We start from the raw sequence: 17,836 nt of genomic DNA, 5'->3' as shown, positions 1-17,836 counted from the left end.
GACAGAAATAAAAGAGTAGGATATACATACAAAACGCGATTTTCTCCAAACCAGCCAGAAAACTGAAGAAGTGAGTAGACCAGTAGCTACCCATCAGCGTCGTCGTCGTCGTCCACTACCGTGAACTCCGGATCCTCCTCCTCTTCTCTCCTCCTCCTCTGCTCAGCGCGAGCTCTCTCCGCTGCCACCGCTGGATCCTCGTCTTCGTCCTCCTCCTCCTTAGCAGACTCCGGGTACCCCTCAGCTGGGTACCGGTAGAAGGAAGGGTGTGGTCAGCCCTATGGGATCGGACGGTGTCGCCTCAAGTGGTACTCATACAGAGGGTGTAAAGTAAGAGCTAAGTCCCTCTCTATACGAGCCTGTCGCTCTGCAATCTCAAGCAACAAACCATCACGGCGCCCTTGGTCCATGACCGCGGACGCCACAAAGGGTGGAGGTAGTACGAAAGTAGCCGGTAGGACCGGCTGTGCCTGTGTCTGGTCGGTGGGTGCAAGAGTAGGAGTGGGAGTAGGGGTCGGGATGGGAGGAGCCGTGGAAGGCTGGGCACTCCCAGAAGGTGTGGACCCCTCTCCAGTCTCAAGTCTACGTCGCTTCTTGGCGGCGGGTAAAGTGGGAGGTGGTCGGAGTGAAAGGTGGAAAGCAGGTGGAGGTGGCAGTCGGGCGCCCCTAGCAACAATAGGCAAGGGGACTAGACGGAGGAGAGTGGTGCAAGGTAAGTCCACAGACAAGGAACCATCTATCTTCCATGTCTGGTAGTCTCCGATCAGCCAATGCTGAGAAAGCATGGCATCCAGACTCAGATACCTCTCTCCCTCGAGGTACTGCAAGTCACGAGGCCAGACGGGGAAAGGGAACGGGCAAGAATGGTGGCTATGCCACCGCAGGCAATAGATCCCGTGTCCTTTAGCCCCTGGTCCTGGAAGTATTGGGCGGTCAGATAGGCGATGTTGAGGGTGAAAGGACCCTCGCAGTCAACGTTCAGGTAACCGCCCAGGATGGAGAGCTCGGTGTTGGTGATGTTGTTTGGCTCCTTTCGGCCAAAAATGGTGCTCCCCATTAATCTAAGAAAGTAACGGGCAGGGGGAAGGTGGACCTGTGCGAGCTTTCGCTCGGGAAAGGTGGTCTAGGCCAAGGTCCGCCAAAGCTGACGAATGACCCTCCTAGGGGCGGTAGCGTCGCCCGTAGAGGAAAGGCCAAGTCTGCGACCAAACTCCTCCAAAGTAATCTGAAAAGTCCGGTTGAACAACCGGAAAGACACTGAAGAACTAGTGGGGACAGCGTCGTGTGCCCCGGAGGAGAAGGTGAAGGAGCTGAGGAACTCAAGACTCAGCTCCAGAAAGGTACGGCCACTCATAGTAATGAGGCCGGTCATCCCCGTGCCCCGTAAAAGCTCACAAACCGACTCGTAGATACCGAGTCTCTCAAGTGCCGGTTTATCTAAAAACCGGGAAGGTACAAACTCACAGCGTAGGAGGTGATAAAACCTCTTACGGTGTACACCGTTAATGAAATTACCTGTGGATAGTCGGGGTGAGAGTCAAGGGAGTCGTCCCCTCGGACAGTGACCGTGCTAGAAGGAGCAGCTGAAGTGGAGAGAGCGGCAGAAGTAGAAGTAGCAGGAGCTGGTGTAGAACGGGAACGTCCACGACCTCGGCCCCGGCCTCTAGAACCCGAAGTAGAAGCCCGTCCAGTGATGGTGCTAGGAACTAAGGCCGCTCTAAAGGCAGCTACAACTGCAGGTGAGTCCGCCACAGGTGTGAAAACAGCGGCTGGAGTAGAGGTTGTGGCTGCTGTGGCCACCGCTGAAGAAGAAAGACTAGCAGCAGTGCTAGTGGTGGTGGTGGTCGTAACTGAAGTGGCAGCCGAAACAGAGCTAGCAGCAGTGCTAGCTGGCGTAAAAACAGTACCGACAGCTGAAACTAAGAACACAGGGGCTGCGGTAGTAATAGAAGTGGAGGCGGTGGTAACAGCAGGGACCACCGTCTCAGTCAGGGATGGACTAGAAGTCTGGCTAGTAGAGGGTAGTGAGCTAGAATCCATCCTGTAAACAAAGGGCAGGGGAATTGATAAGAAAACAACGGCTAAAAAGCACGAAAATAGCGTGACAATCCCCAAACAGTCGAAAAAATTGACTTCAGCCCGAAAATTCCCAATTATCCTCAAAATTTTCGAATGACAGCATGAAAACAGAGATATGGGCGGGATAGCAAGCAACAACAGCAGCAGTTAAGCAACAAATGAAGTTGACTAAGCATATGGCAGCAGCAGAAACCAAGTTATACAGTCGAAAACCAGGTTTCAGTCGAAAATTTCGACTGTAAAGACCCCTAAGCACAAATTTCGTGTAAAATTCGAATTAATCATGCAACAAACAGTGAGGACATGAGATTAAGCATCAAGTAAGCTAATTAGGGCAACCAAGTTCAATCAAAGTCGAAAAACTCGACTTTATAAGGGATATCAAATCCTAATCCTAATTAACCTCATAAAAATGCGAAATTAGTGAAATTAAAACGCAAATAGGTGTAGGAGATACTTACTTGATGAGAATGAACCTACAAATTGCAATTAATCTTCAAACAACAAGCAAAAATGGCGATTTTTTTGATCGAAAAACCGCAAACCCTAATCCCACTAATAAACCGTATAAAAGAGCACGAATCAAGGGGAAAACAAGGGGCTTTGAATGATTAATTAACAAGTAACAAATTATAGGTGACGGATTTGGTATGAGGGCAAGAAATATAAGGGATTTGGGGGATTTTAATCGCAAAATAGGAGGAGAGTCGAAAAATTGGGGAAAAAATGAAATTAGAATCCAAAGTAAAGGAGTTAAAGGAAACTCCCTGTGTGTCGATTCCCATTTTACTCGATCGAGTGGTTTAGAACTGCTCGATCGAGCACTTTAATAATCCATCTACTCGATCAAGTAAGAATTTACTCGATCGAGAACTCCCAATTTATGCTTTACTCGATCGACTGATTTTGCTATACTCGATCGAACAGAATCCACTCGATCGAGTACAAAAAGTACTCGATCGAGCTCTTTTTCTCGTGTAAACTCTTGAATTCGTCATTCTTCCTTTAAATTTGCGTAAAAATTCCCCAAACCTGCATAGAAACACTCGCAAAAATTTCCCAAAATACCAAATACGCAAAGTAACAGTCTATAGTCTCTATCTACGCTAAAAAAATTGTCTAAATTCTAATTATCCTAATTAAAAGCAATAAAAGAAATTCAACAGAAATTCAAAAATTGTTTATACAAGTTGGTACACGGGGCATTTCCCCGCTCATTTCCCAAAGTAATTCGGTAGCCCCTCGAAGGGCTCCTGACTGGAGGACGTCACCTCAGCAACATTGATCGTCCTCTTCAGCTTCCATGAGCTTGAACTTGAATCACGGGGAGGAGAATAGTTCACATCCACATATGCTCGAACTTTTCTCACCCTTGCTCCTTTATCACCGGCTCTATCATCGTCACTCCCAATTTGATTGACATTAATTGCACAATGCCCTTTGACAGCTTCTTCATTGTTTTTATCTGTACCTGCAACAAGGAAAACAGACGAACTTTCCTCCTTTTTGCTCTCAACTTGAGGCGGAGGGGTCACAATAGCAGCACACACTAGTAGAAAAAACCCCTATCGTGACGCCTTTATCGTGGCGGTTCTAATAGAACCGACGCAAAAAGCCCAAAAAATTGGCGGGAGCAAATTTTTCATGCTGTAGGAGGTCTATTGTGGCGGTTTAAATTAAGAACCGACGTGATAGTAGAAGTTATTATGGCGGTTTCATATACAAAACGCCACTATAAGTCGGTGTGGCGGTTTATTAACAACCGCGTAAATAAGCGGCGTTAAAGGTAATAATAATTGACAATACTTTTTAATAAAAAACCGCCATTATATGTTTTTATGACGGTTTTAATGACAACCGAACACACACAAAAAAGTAAAATCCCTTTTTTTCTTGGTGTATCAAAACCCTTTAGAATTCCATAGTTATTAACTGATCGGGAATTCAAGATCATTTACAATTTCCTTCGTCTTCATCTTCCCCCTACCGCCAAACCCTTAATCATCATTACTCTACGTCGCTGTCCACTGTTCTCTGTCCAACGCCATCGTTGTCCGCCACCATTTCCTATTTCCTGTAAGGTTACGAACTCAATTCAGTTTTCGAATGAAGCAACCTTAATGTCGCCCTCTCGCTGTTCATTAATGTCACCGTTGAGAGTCCCGCTTCAGCTACTGTCGTGCCGCCATCGATGACCACCAGTAACTTAATGGGTACAACTCTCTACTCTCATACTTCCTTAATCATAGTTTTAAAGTTGTATGGAAGGAAATCCATTAATTAGGGTTTTGATGTTTAACATCTCTTAATATTAAACATCAATTGTCTGTTATTTGTCGTTTAATTTCGATTGCAATGTCTCGTATTGGTTTTCCCCAAATTACAAACCCTAAATCCGAGTCTAATTGATTTTATCATGCTATTAGTTGTCACTTGGGGAATTTAAAGTTATTCAATTTCAGAATCATGCTTAGTTGTCCAAGATGGCAATGGCGTATCATTTTTTTTCCTGTAAATTGTCCTATTTTTCATTCATTTCCTGCTGAATTGGTATCATTTTAGTGTGTTTCTCCTCTAATTTTGCTTTGTTCTACTCTAATTTATACTAGTAAAGATCATTGCTACTAGACTTTACCGCATATGGATTGCATTTAGCAAGCTTAGATTGTTAGAGCTAGAAAACTTAAGTTATTGAGACCGAGATCTATACTATGATCAACTGTATTCTGGAACCTTTGCTGTGACCATAGGGTCCTTGATCACAAAGAAATGGATGAACTTCCTATTATTGATGAGACATTTTGGTCACCATAAGAAATTTTATGCGACGATATTAGTATGGATTTCGTGTTTCCAAATACTATCCAAGACGGGAAGATATTGGGAGAGTTCAATAATGCACTTCCAAACTATTACCTTGAACAATTTTCCATTCTGCATCTTTGCAGGTGACGGGGAAAGAGTAGATGATTCCAGGAGGTACATTGTATGATCCATCAGAGTACACACCCATAGAGACAAAAGTGCCCTGCCATCAATAATTAAGATTAATACGGTAAACTCTTACACATTAAGGATAGAAACAGCTGAAATCTGAATAATTATAACTATCCAAAAGGCCAAATATGGAATTACGGAGGTATAATTTAGCACCGACCTTAGGAGTTCCAAGCACCCAATCACGAATGTGGTCGCATGTTCAGCTGGCAGCAGACAATGCACTAGACAGCAGACTTTGTCCTATTGAATGACAAGGTGTTCTGTTTATGTTTGTATGTCTTTCATGTTGTTTTTGTTACATGGCATTAGCAATGCACTAGGCTTTACTTGAAAGAAGCTTTGTGCAGTTTTATCTATTTGTCTGATTGTCTTAGTTCAGTTAACGTGCTCATGGGCTCTACTGTCTTCTTTCGCCAAATTTTCAGTTTGAATTTTCTTGTGTATTATAATTTTTTAGGGATGGGGTTAAATTAGACGCTGATGTTGGTGGTTCTCAGCCTTCAGCATATGGCTCCCTTTGTTTGTTTGCATTCACCAATTCGACCTTCACTCTGAACACCGGTCTACCGTGGAACGAAGCTACCTTCAAACGCTGACCATTCCCCCATTCGAACGCTACACTCTAGTCATTGATTTATCTTTGTTTGCTAAGTTAGTAGAGTAATTTTTATTGATTCTGTTTTTATTAATTTGTTTCTTGTGAATAATTTTGATCAACACCACCGAAGTGTTTCTTTTGGTAATTCCAGATTTTTGCTTGAAGCTGAAGAGGTTATTAGAGGTTTGTTTTATGCTCCTTTTCTAGTTGTATTGCCCAAACTCCATACTTGAAATAATTCTTGTTACTTCTTCATGTTAGTGCCCATTTCTGGAAGTTAACTTTCTTGTTATCATAATTTTGTAGTAATTGGTATTGATGATAGGTGGGCATTCTCTTTTTTGTGTTCGAATTTAATGATAATCAACTACTGGCTTTCAAGTTGTTGATACTGGTCCGGCTTTGTGAGTTTTTTACCCTTACTAGGTTAGTGAAATGCTATTTTTACCAGTCTTCTCAATTTTTTTAAGATTTAAGATGTGTGCGCTGCTTCGCATATTTGATACTTGGAATTTCCTTGCATTTGCAGTGTTCGTACACCAATTTCAATGAATTCTTCTTGCTATATTTCCTGGTTTTTCACATTTACTTCTTTTCCTATGCTAATGGTATGACGTTTTGCCTTATATGCGGTCGTTTTATTGTCCTGGGACTTATTTCAGTGTTGCTTTAGTTCAAATAATATGTTTTATAACCCTTTTATATATTTTTCGTGTGTAGGTTTTTCATAAATGGCTTTATCTACTACTGCAGCGTTTGTGCAACATCTTATAATGTATTTCTGGAACAGATTTGAGGTAGATGATTTTATTTTGCTTTTTAGCTAGAAGCCTTATGCCATGAAGTTAAATTATCATTATTTCTCTTGTTTTATTGGAATTTGTACAATCCTGGTTGATGCTTATATGTTGTAAGGATGTTGACGAGTTATTTGGCAAATAAACCAGTTTCCTGTAATTTTTCTGCAGCCAACCATTGTTTTATTTTTGTACCTTTCTGCTTACTTGCTACTCATCATTCTCTACTAGGATGTCCAATTTTGTTTGTTGAATCTACTTTGTGCATCTATCCCCTTAATAAAGGGAATTTCATGTATGAGGAGGATGGGTAATGTAGTCCTACACTCTTACTTATTCCTGATGTCATATTTCCTCTATTTTGCTTCTCTTTCGAATGGAACCAAGCCTCACATTTGTTAGGCTCTTAATAAGATGGGTTATTAAATTGACAGCACTTCTTTTTATTGTGAAGTTAGTCATGTAATACCACTTTGATGTAATTTTCATCCATCAATCGGAACAGTCTTAACCTGCTCCTTTGAGGCACTGGTGCTGTATGTTAACGTGTGCCTCTTTCTCTTAAATGGTCAGGTCCCTGCTTTACAAAAATTCCAGCAAAATCGGCGTACACAGATGCAGCGGCACCCAGACTTCCACCCATTATCTTGTCTACCATACTTGCCTCAACATTACACATTACTCGGTTGAATACAATGAACAACGCGCCTACCAATTCAGATGATATCCTGAGCTTTCAACCCTCTGGCAAACCTAGGTACTGATGTTTTAAGGTCTTATTAGTTATTACTTGCGCTGGTTTTGTCTCACTCATGCAAAAGCTTTCGATCAAACCTGTGAGTGTTCTATAGTGTCTTGTGTTGATTTTAGTCATATGTATGGTGTTTTTTTAACTATTGGTTTGCTAAATGTATTATTGCAGATTCAACTATGTTGATTGACGAAATGAAAGATAAAGACGTGTGGGGGTATTAAATGTTTAGAGAACATGAAATGTTAGATTAGTTTATTCACCGAGACGGCATGTATGTGATTATTTATACACTTGGATGTATAATTTTGAACATCGACATTATTGTTCTCTCGGATGATATGCAAGTTCGTTGGTTGACATTCTTTTGTATGTATTGTTTGTTTATTTCGCTATTTGGCTTATTAAATCAATGTCTACATTTTTGCCGAAATTTTGGTAGCAAATAATTTTATTTTATTTTTTAAAAAAAAAAATATCTATGGTGGCGGTTCTTAGGTAAGAAACGCCACTATTAATTCATCTTTAGTGGCGGTTCATTACTAACAACCGACGTCATAATTACCTTTAGTGGCGGTTCTTTAACAACCGACGTTATAGAGAATATCTAGTGGCGGGTTGTGGTGGAATGTTAATTATTGAATACCTATGGTGGCGGTTTTCAATAGATAACTGCCACTATAGATGAGTTACAGTGGCGGTTCTTGTCTAACAACCGTCGTATTATATAAGTTTATAATGGCGGTTTTGTATAACAACCGCCACTACAGGAGAGCTATTGCGGCGGTTCAACAACTGCCTACAACCGTCGTAAAGTTTATAGGACGCCATGATAAACGACGGACCCTAAATCTCTAAAAACCGCCACAAAAGGTCATTTATAACCGCCACCGTAGGGGGTTTTTCTACTAGTGACAATGCTCCAAATTTTCATTTGGAGTGTCAATAATAGGGTCAACAGAAGAGAGGGTATTGCAAGGCTGAGCTTGCATGGATTGATGAAATATCAGCTCCTCGTCCCCTACCTGAAAAGTCAACGTCTTACCCCCGGCGTCTATCACTGCACGGGCAGTAGACAAAAATGGTCTCCCTAAAATAATAGGGGTATGTGCATCTTCGGGGGTGTCTAATACAACGAAGTCAACGGGAATAAAGAACCTCCCGATCTTAACAGGTACGTCTTCTATTACACCTAGTGGACGTGATATGCTACGGTCGGCCATCTGGACAGTCATGTTGGTGCAATTAAACTTTGTCAAACCAAGTCTCTTAGCTAGAGACAACGGTAAGACACTCACGCTAGCGCCAATATCGCATAACGCATTATCAATCAAATGGGTACCAATATAACACGGAATCGAAAAACTACCCGGGTCTGACTGTTTTGGAGGTAACTTATTCTGAAATAGGGCCGTCCCTATCTCAGTCAAGGCTACTGTCTCATTATCACTAATATGCCTCTTACGCGATAAAATTTCTTTCATAAATTTAAGGTAAGTGGGTACCTGTGTCAGCAATTCGGCGAATGGTACAATGACCTGTAAGCTTCTCAATATTTCGGCAAATTTGCCTAATTGTTGGTTAGCTTTAGTATTCTGCAGACGCCTCGGGAAGGGAACCGTGATGGGTATCTCGAGTCCCTTGTTTCTCTCTTCCAATGTGTCAGCCGGATCAAGCTCTGTATCCTTTGGACGCTTCTTTCCTCTCGAACGAGGTCTTTCAGGCGATTTCTCACTTAATCGAGCACTAGCAGGCTCTCGATCAAGCTGCCCATCTTCCATACTACTCGATCAACCAAAATTCCCATTCGACCGAGTAGTTTCTGCAATAGCATCACTCGATCGAGTAGAAAATTCACTCGATCGAGCACTTGGCTTTTCCTGTTCACTCGATCGAGTAGAAATTTCACTCGATCGAGCACTTTCTTCAGCAAATCTACTCGATCGACCTCCAGAAACTAGTCGATTGAGTACCTTCTTAGCCGTCAGCTCATTTCCTTCGACAGAACACTATTCATCAACTATTATTTCCTTCCTCGGGTCTGATTTCAACACTTCCGGTCCCTCATATGAACGACCGCTTCTCAAATTAATTAAATTTACCGTCTCATGTGGATTTTTGTCAGTTTGTGACGGTAAATGACCCGGTTTCCTTGCAGATTGGTTTGCGGCTAATTGGGCAACTTGAGTTTCAAGTGCCTTGATGGATGCATCTTTCTCTTGATCACTCAACTGCCACTGCTTTGTAAGAGATTGCAGAAGATGATGCTCCGTGATTGGGAGGAGGGAAGGAGGCTTCTGAAAGCCTTGTTGATTCTTATGTGGAGGAACATACGGCTGCTGCTGGTGCGGAGGAGGGGTAGGATTGAGCACATTTTGACTAGTCCACCTCAAATTGGGATGGACTGCCCCTTGGTTGTTGTAATAGGAACGCCCTCCTTGCCTATATTGTTGAAAGGCAAGGACTTGTTCCTTCTCCGTAAGACAGCCAACAGCAGTGTGACCGTCATTGCTCCCACACCTCTCACATGTGACGGTCTCCCCTCTAGTAAGCATATGGACCGTCTGAGGCTCCCCAGCAGAGTGTAACTCCAACTTGTCAAATCTAGCATTCATGGCTTCCAGCTGAGCCACAACATGCTTATCAACTGCATGAACTGTTCTAATACCATCCCTCGGGTTTCCATACTCAGCACTATGGTTCGCCATCTCTTCAATAAGGGCCCATCCCTTATCATCATCGGTATTTTCCTGGAATCTCCCATTAGATGACGCATCAAGTATGGCTCTGTTGTCATCGTACAGCCCATTTTAGAACTAGTTAGATATAAACCATGGGTCAAAACCATGGTGAGGAATAGACCTCACCAATTTCTTGAATCGGGACCATGCCTCATATAAAGTCTCATCGGGAGCCTGCTTGAAACTGGTAATCTTGGCCCTTAGCTGATTGGTGCGTTGTGGAGGGAAATATCTCTTGTAAAAGGCAAGATCAAGAGACTCCCAATATGTAACCCCTCCAGCTGTGCGGTTCAAATCAGTCAGCCACTCCATGGCTGAGTCGGTCAAAGAGAAAGGAAACAAAACCTCCTTAATCTTGTCTTGAGTTACCCCCTTAGTGGCGGGGATAGTAGAACAGTAGTCTGTAAAGACCTCCATGTGCTTCCTCGGGTCTTCACCTGCCACACCTCTATAAAGATTTATTTCCACCAGATTGATGTAGGAAGGACGGATGTCGAATGTATTCCCATCCTCAGTCTGGAGATTAAAACCCTTTGGAATTGAGGATGCTTTAGGCACCGAGTGACTAGAAAGTTTCGGCATCTTTACTTGTTGATCGGAAGAAATAGGAGTTTCTTCTGCCGAAAGAGAATGATGTAGCTCTGGCTCGAAAGTACTCAAGTCTTCCTTTCGTGATTTTCTCTGCAGACGGAGTCTATGCCTGAATAGTCTCTCTGGCTCTGAATCAGCTGAAACTAACTCAAACCTGTCTGACCTGGGCATAAACAACACTGAAAGAAAATAAGTAAGAACTGCCTCAAGGAATAAAAATTCCCTGAGACGGATAAAATAAACGAAACAAAGACAGAAAGGGCAATTGCCTCTCCGGCAACGGCGCCAAAATTTGATACGTATGTCGTGTACCTATCAAAAATAAACTAACTAAACTAACTATATAGCTAGGGAAGTCAGGTCGATCTCCTCAGGGAGGCAAGATATCTGTAGAAGTCCGTCTATTTGGTCACAAATGGGGGGGTTATTTGAATTGTTTTATAAACTAAACGATTAAAGGAAGAGAAGTAAAGACAAGAGCAGTAACGGCAGAGAAATAGATCTAGACTATCAGATAGAGAAGGGACATGTCAGGATTTCGGTTCACTACGGTAGTCCAGTGACTCAACTGTAAACAACTCAGACGAATTAATGTAAGACGGATATGGAAAGGTCCTTTCGGTCCACTTTCTATCCTAAAATACCACTAACTTAACTTTCATTCTCGTCAAGGTAGTCTATTGTTCATAGCAGGCCTATTTAGTCCAGTCTTTCGATCCAGGATTAATTTTAGCCAGATTAAAAGGGTGACTCAGAAGCGTGCACTCAACTAAGTTGGTAAAATACAATTAAATTGCTATGGCGACAGAGTCTCACAATTAACTCATCTAAACTATTTATTACATCGTCACATTTCTACCGTAGATCCCCTAATCCCAACATGAAAGAAGTTCAGCTACTCACATTGATATTAATACTATCAAAACTAACAGCAGGTAAATAACCAGCATTCAACATATTAAAACGATGATTAAATTGTATAAAAAGTAAATTAGGGCAAAAAGTAAATAAAGCAAGATGAAGAATTAAAGCAAATGAAATGAAGTTTATTATTAAGGAAGGAGAAAGAGATTACAATCGTGCGAATCCGGCGTAAAGAACAATCAAATTCGAGTGAAATAAATCCCAAAATAAAGTTACAGTGAAGGAGAAAATAGTACGCAGTCTTGAATGATAGATAAAAGCTAAGTAGTGAATAGATAGATCATAATAACCTAGCTAATGCGTGCTTAAATAGGAAAATAACTAAGTCCATAAGCTAAAAATAAATTCACGGGCTAATTAAAGCCCACGCCAGCAGAAACCACTCGATCGAGTGGAATAAAACCACTCGATCGAGCAAAATTCCATAAAATCTACTCGATCGAGTAGAATAGTTACTCGATCGAGTAACTCTCTTTTCAGCACTTATGGATCGAGTAATTAACTACTCGATCGATCAACTGAGGCCATAAAAACTGCTCGATCGAGTAATAAAACTACTCGATCGAGTCTTCTTCCTTCAAATCAGCCTAAACTCGTCACCGACTGCCTCGTAAACCGTGCCTTCACACATTCCAATGCAATATCTCACTCTGGAAAGTCTCGTCTCCTCTAAATGCATGCAAAAAGGTCAGAAAATGGTACGATTCCACTAATTTCGCGTTCATTTCTACAAAATGGACAAAACGAACCAAAGTAGCCAATTCGGGGCATAATGCAATATAAATAGTACAAAAATGCATGGAAATACGTGCTAAAATAGGCTAAAAAGACTATATAAAATGCACGTATCACCAGATTTTGCAAAGTCCAAGAAGTCCGCAATGCTGTCGGAACTGAGCAATTACATGCCCTGTTGAAATAGAGGAAGAAGAAGAGCTTCCACTGGACATAATTTGAGTAATAAGAGAGGGAGAAGGTTATTTAAAATATGTTATTCAGCAATTGCATAAATTTAACACTGTTCTTATAAGAACCGTTGTAATTATCTTATTAATATCTTCCAATTTCCATTTATTTTTAGAGGTGTTTATATTCTAACACGGTTCTTATGCACTACCGTTGTCATTATATTATATGTTAGTGTTTCATTCATTTGTCTGTTCGCAAGTTATTTAAAATCTATGTTAATAAGCATTTGCATGTAATAAAGAGTGGAACTATATATTAAAACGAGCATATTATACAATGGTGCAAAAAAAAAAAAAAAATTGTACAACAAGGGGAAAAAAAAGGAAACGCAATAAAAAATAAAAACCACAAAAACAAACAGCTAACTAATTTGTAAATTAATTAAACACCCTAATAGAAGTTTGACTAGGAGGTGGGTACTGAGGATAAACTTGATTATAAATCAAGCTTAGTACATCGGCATCAAGACGGTGATCAAAATGTGGCACTTTTTCGTCTTCCCATGATTTCGGTACATTAATAAACTTGTACGATATGAACCTTCTAGTCAGGTGAGCGTCCTCAGCGGTGGTAACCCATAAGTAAGGATCATCGTGTACATAACGACCCTTAGGGTCGTCGCCATAAAAGTCACTTTTGCCCATTTGATGGTCACGTGATGCATACCTTGCAGCGAGTTATTTTGCTTGGCGAAAATCGTCAAGACCATCCCCTCGAAACACGATTATAGCATATCCAAGAAACCCACGACCAGAAATCCAACCCGGGTGGATTGCCCTAACATTTGAAAACCCATTCTCAATGAGGATGTCCCTCAATGGGTTAAGAGACTTAGAAGCTGGCTTCACAGCAGCATCGCGTATGACTGGGAGATTGTGAATTATGCACGTAATCAGGTTGATATAGTGGGTTACCGATTGCTGAGGAGGTGCGACTGTGGATGATGAAGACGACGACATTTTTTTAACTATGATATGTATGTATATGTATATTATTTAAAAAGTGAAGTAGAAAGGTTAGTAATAATAAAGTGATTCTTATTGTTACTACAAATTTGATGTTATTTATAGAATAATAGAGCTATAACTAATTAGATTAATTTTATCCATACGTTACATTCAAACTTGTATTAATTGTGCATGAATGCATGCGGTGAATAATGGTCAAACAACCAATAATAATAGGGCATGCATTGGTAAAACCACAAACTTTTCAGTTTTCACAGTGGATTTGTATTTACAACGGTTATAAGAAAAACCGTTTTTTATTGGTGTAGTATGACAATGGATTTGCAATTACCGTTGTTGATATATGAAATATGATAACGGCTTAATAAGAAAGCGTTATCATTTTGTGTTATACATACGGTCAAACAATCAATATTACAACTTTGAATCAGAAAAAGTAAAAATTACAGGGCATGCATTAGTTAAATCACAAACACTAGAAAATCACAAATAATTAAACTTTTTTTTTAAAACGGGTTCTATCCAACCGTTGTTGATATATGTAATATGATAACGACTTAACAAAGAACCGTTATCATTTTCTATTATACATATGGTCAAACACGCAATATTGCAACTTTGAATCAAAAAATGTAAAAATTACAAGGCATGCATTAGTCAAATCACAAAAATTACAGGGCATGCGACCGTTGTGTTTTTATTCATTGGACAACGGTTTTTTGATAACCGTTTCGTTTTTACTAATAGGAAAACCGTTGTGTTCTTACTTATTGGACAACGGTTTTTTGGATAGTCGTTGTAAGCTTATATGCTCAACACGGTAGAGTTGAACGATTCTTATTTAACTTGTACCGTTTCCACTTTCCAGTTCTTAGCTTGTTAAGTTTCCAATTCTTATCTTATTATTATACCGGTTCCAATTCTTACTATCTTATTATACCGTTTCCAATAAAACTCAAACTCATTATAAGTAGAATTATAATTTTCACAATTTTAACTTGTACTGTTTGCACTTTCCAATTGTTAATTTGTTAAGTCGTCCATTAATTTTCCACATCGATGATGTCGTCAAGTTCATCAACTTATAGCTGTTCATATTATTCATCTGCTGATGATGATGATAATGAAGCATCATATAAACCTCTAGCAGGACCCCCAAGTAGATTTATGTACGCTAAACCCTTCACGTGCATCATTCACAATCTCCCGTATACAGAGGACGGGTATGGAAAGGCTATACTCTCGTATAGCCTTGATTGGTTAATAGGTTTGATTCGGTTAGCCGGATTAAATTTGGTTCAAACTATCTACCCGGACAATGATGCGCATGATAGCTTTGGGCGGTGCGCCCTCATCGAGTTTAGCGGGGGTGAGGAGCGGGAATACTTTCGTCAGGCTGCCAAACTTGAGCGGGCATTCTATAACAATGACTCTTCGAGACTCTGGTTTGATCACGATGATCAGCGAGTAGGCCCATATTTATGGGTTGCGAATGAATCTGACCGTCTCCTACTACTTCCGATTCTGCACCACCAAGGCCGCATTGCCAAGTACGGGACAGTGCCGTTGGAATGGGAAAACGACTGTGTAGATTGGGCTGAAGGTGAAAGAGACATATATAGTGATATTTTCTCTGAATTCCAGAGGATGGGGTAACAAAAAACATACTCCCTCCATTCAACTCCACACTACACATTTGCTTTTTCACGTATGTCAACGCTTGTTTTACGCGATAAATATCTTTAGCTTGATATTTTAATGTACTCCTAAAAACATAAGTCATTATAATAAAAGTTATATATTTTTCTGGTGATATTGTCTCTGAGTTCCAGAGGATGGGGTAACAAAAAACGTAACAAAAAACATAAATAATTAAACTTTAATTCAAACTACCACCATAATCCAAATACAACTTACAATGTCAGATAATAATTAAAGACTTAATTATTAGAATCTGATGATTTATTAGGATACTCATCATGAATTTCGGTATAGAGCAAGTCGTAGATCGACCCTTCATTATCACCGGGAAGTGCAGGTGGAATGGCCTCTTTCTCCCATGACATAGGCACGGTGGCAAGAATGTAATGCTTCCTGCAATGTGTCAGCAGTTGATGATCAAGATGGGTTGCAACCCATAAGGGCCTTGTTGTTTATCATCTGAATAGAAGTCCTCTTTCCCCGCATCTTCCCCCACAAATCTCGCCCCTAATTTTCTTGCCTGACGAAAACTATCATGGCAGTTGGCTTCATCAAACACGATAAAAGCGAAGCCTGCAAAACATTGCTTGTTTGTAGACACAGGGTACACTTTTTTAACCGTGGTGAAACCGGAGTCATGAATCATTTGCGTCAACCACCCAAAATTAGAGTTTAAACCCTTTCCATTCACACCATAATGAACCGGGAGATTATGGAGAATGCAAGTAAAAGGCTGTGCGTAACGAGAATGTGATTGTAGCTCTGATACACCAGCTATATTTTTTTAGAGAGAAATTAAAGAGTAAATGTTTGATAATTTAGAATTTGACCTAAAACATTATGAAGACATATTTATAGAATTATTTTGGTTAAATTGAATATTATTGGTCAAATTGAATATTTGTTAAAGTTTTGATAACGTTTTGAATGCAGTAGTCAAACTAAAAAATCTAATCAAATACTGACAACGGTTGAATTGAAAAACCGTTATTTCATAATAGAAAATAATAACGTTTACGAAAAATCCGTAGCTATAACATAACAACGGGTAACAAAAACCATTGTTGGTGTTAAATTAGTTACGGGTTTCGAAATGACGATATCTTAAACTGGTAACGTTTTTCTAACAACCGTTGATAAGAGTGATTCTATGACGAGTTTTTGGAAACCATCAAACGTTTTTGACAACGGTTTATTAAGCAACCGCTGTCAAATTATAATAACAACGGTTTTCGAGGGAAACCGTTATTCCTATTAACGCGGTCTAGGTTTCCGCCAATATTTGGAAAACGGTAATCTAAGTGTCGTTATTAAATGCATTAAACCATTGTGAATTGCTCCTTATTGATTGCCAGATTTGGCGTAGTGCTCTGATGGAGAAGATTCTACATCTTCGTGATTTAGCTCACCAGTCAAACGACTAACAACCCAAGAAATCATGCAAGTAGATAAACGAGGATAACAAACACCCCATAACCAATTCCCTGGTCAAAGTAACGATATAAAAAAAAACATTTTGCATGTGGAGGTTCCAACACATTTATAATATATGGCATTTCCAAAATCGAGTAGGAGAAGTTTTAATATTGATATACTACTCCTAATTGCATGATGAGTAACAAGCGAGTGTCTTATATATATATATATGAGAGAGAGAGAGAGAGAGAGAGAGAGAGAGAGAGAAGTTCTTATAAGTCCCTTATATTATTTGAGTCCTTAAGTCTTTACTAGAGCGTTTGGATTAGCTAAATGGACCATCTAGATTTGCTTGCTTTATAGGCTATTTAGGCGTAAAAAAAAGGAAATAGGTTGAGGAGGAGAGAGTGTGTGTGTGTCAGGTTGATTTCTATTACCCACTATTTACACACATTAACATGCAGACTTATTCAACAAACCTTAACACAATACTACACAAACCCCACCAAAACACAATTCTAAAAAAATCCTACTTTCTTCCTACTTTCAACAATCTGGCGATAATTTTTTGCAAATAAAAATCCTACTTTCTTCTTTTATCATCTTCCATATTTACATTAAGAGGACACCGAAGATGCATTTCGAAGAACAACAAGTAGCCAAAGAACAAGACCGTTTTCCAACATCAACAATGGCTGATTTGCAGATTATTCCATTTATTGATGGTAATTATTGGATCCTTTATTCATTTGTTTCATTCAACGTTAAATATTAACTGCTTTGTTTTTTTTATCAAAGAAATTAGGTTAAATATCAACAGTAGCTTAAATATGAGAAGTATATGTAATTTAGGTTATTTTTAAGCTAGGTTTTTATTATTTGAAAGCTCTAAATCCACGATATAGCATTAGTGAGTTCAACATGAACTCTGTCAAGTTTAACCTTTAAACAATCACTCTTTTCGTAGTTAAGGTTATAGTTGAAATAAAAATTTTCCACGTTGGAATTATTTTTTTGGTAGCTAAAATTATAGTTGTTTGTAGTCTTTGAAAATTACAGTTTGTTATTTGTAAGAGGCAATATAGTAATCAATATAGTAATCATAACGTTACAGTTAAATGAACAGAAATAAGTGTAACTGTAACAGACAAAAGTGTAATATTGACGGGCGAAAGTGTAATTTCAGAAATAAAAAAGTGTAATTGTAAAAGTGAACATGGTAATTGTAACAAACAAAACTGTAATTGCAGAAATGTAATAATGAACTGTAAAGTGTAATCTGACAATGAAACTAAAAACTG

The 17,836-nt window shown here is 39.6% G+C and overlaps 1 long non-coding RNA gene across 5 annotated transcripts; it reads left to right on the top strand.

The window, feature by feature from the left end:
* The first annotated feature begins 3,925 nt into the window (after positions 1–3,925).
* LOC141611578 (uncharacterized) lies at positions 3,926–7,587 on the top strand. 5 transcript variants are annotated; one of them, XR_012528652.1, is made up of 8 exons: positions 3,926–4,292; positions 5,028–5,134; positions 5,829–5,860; positions 5,984–6,103; positions 6,207–6,285; positions 6,398–6,474; positions 7,048–7,231; positions 7,397–7,587. It is a non-coding gene; the product is annotated as an uncharacterized LOC141611578 (long non-coding RNA). The 5 variants fall into 5 exon arrangements; XR_012528653.1 differs by having other exon boundaries at positions 4,001–4,292; positions 6,003–6,103; XR_012528654.1 differs by having other exon boundaries at positions 4,014–4,292; positions 5,808–5,860; positions 6,003–6,103.
* The last annotated feature ends 10,249 nt before the right edge of the window (positions 7,588–17,836 follow it).

The sequence above is a fragment of the Silene latifolia genome, chromosome 11 (genome assembly GCF_048544455.1).
Source record: "Silene latifolia isolate original U9 population chromosome 11, ASM4854445v1, whole genome shotgun sequence".
NCBI classification, from domain to species: domain Eukaryota; kingdom Viridiplantae; phylum Streptophyta; class Magnoliopsida; order Caryophyllales; family Caryophyllaceae; genus Silene; species Silene latifolia.
The sequence above is the reverse complement of the archived record's forward strand: the minus strand, read 5'-3'. Positions and strand labels throughout refer to the sequence as shown.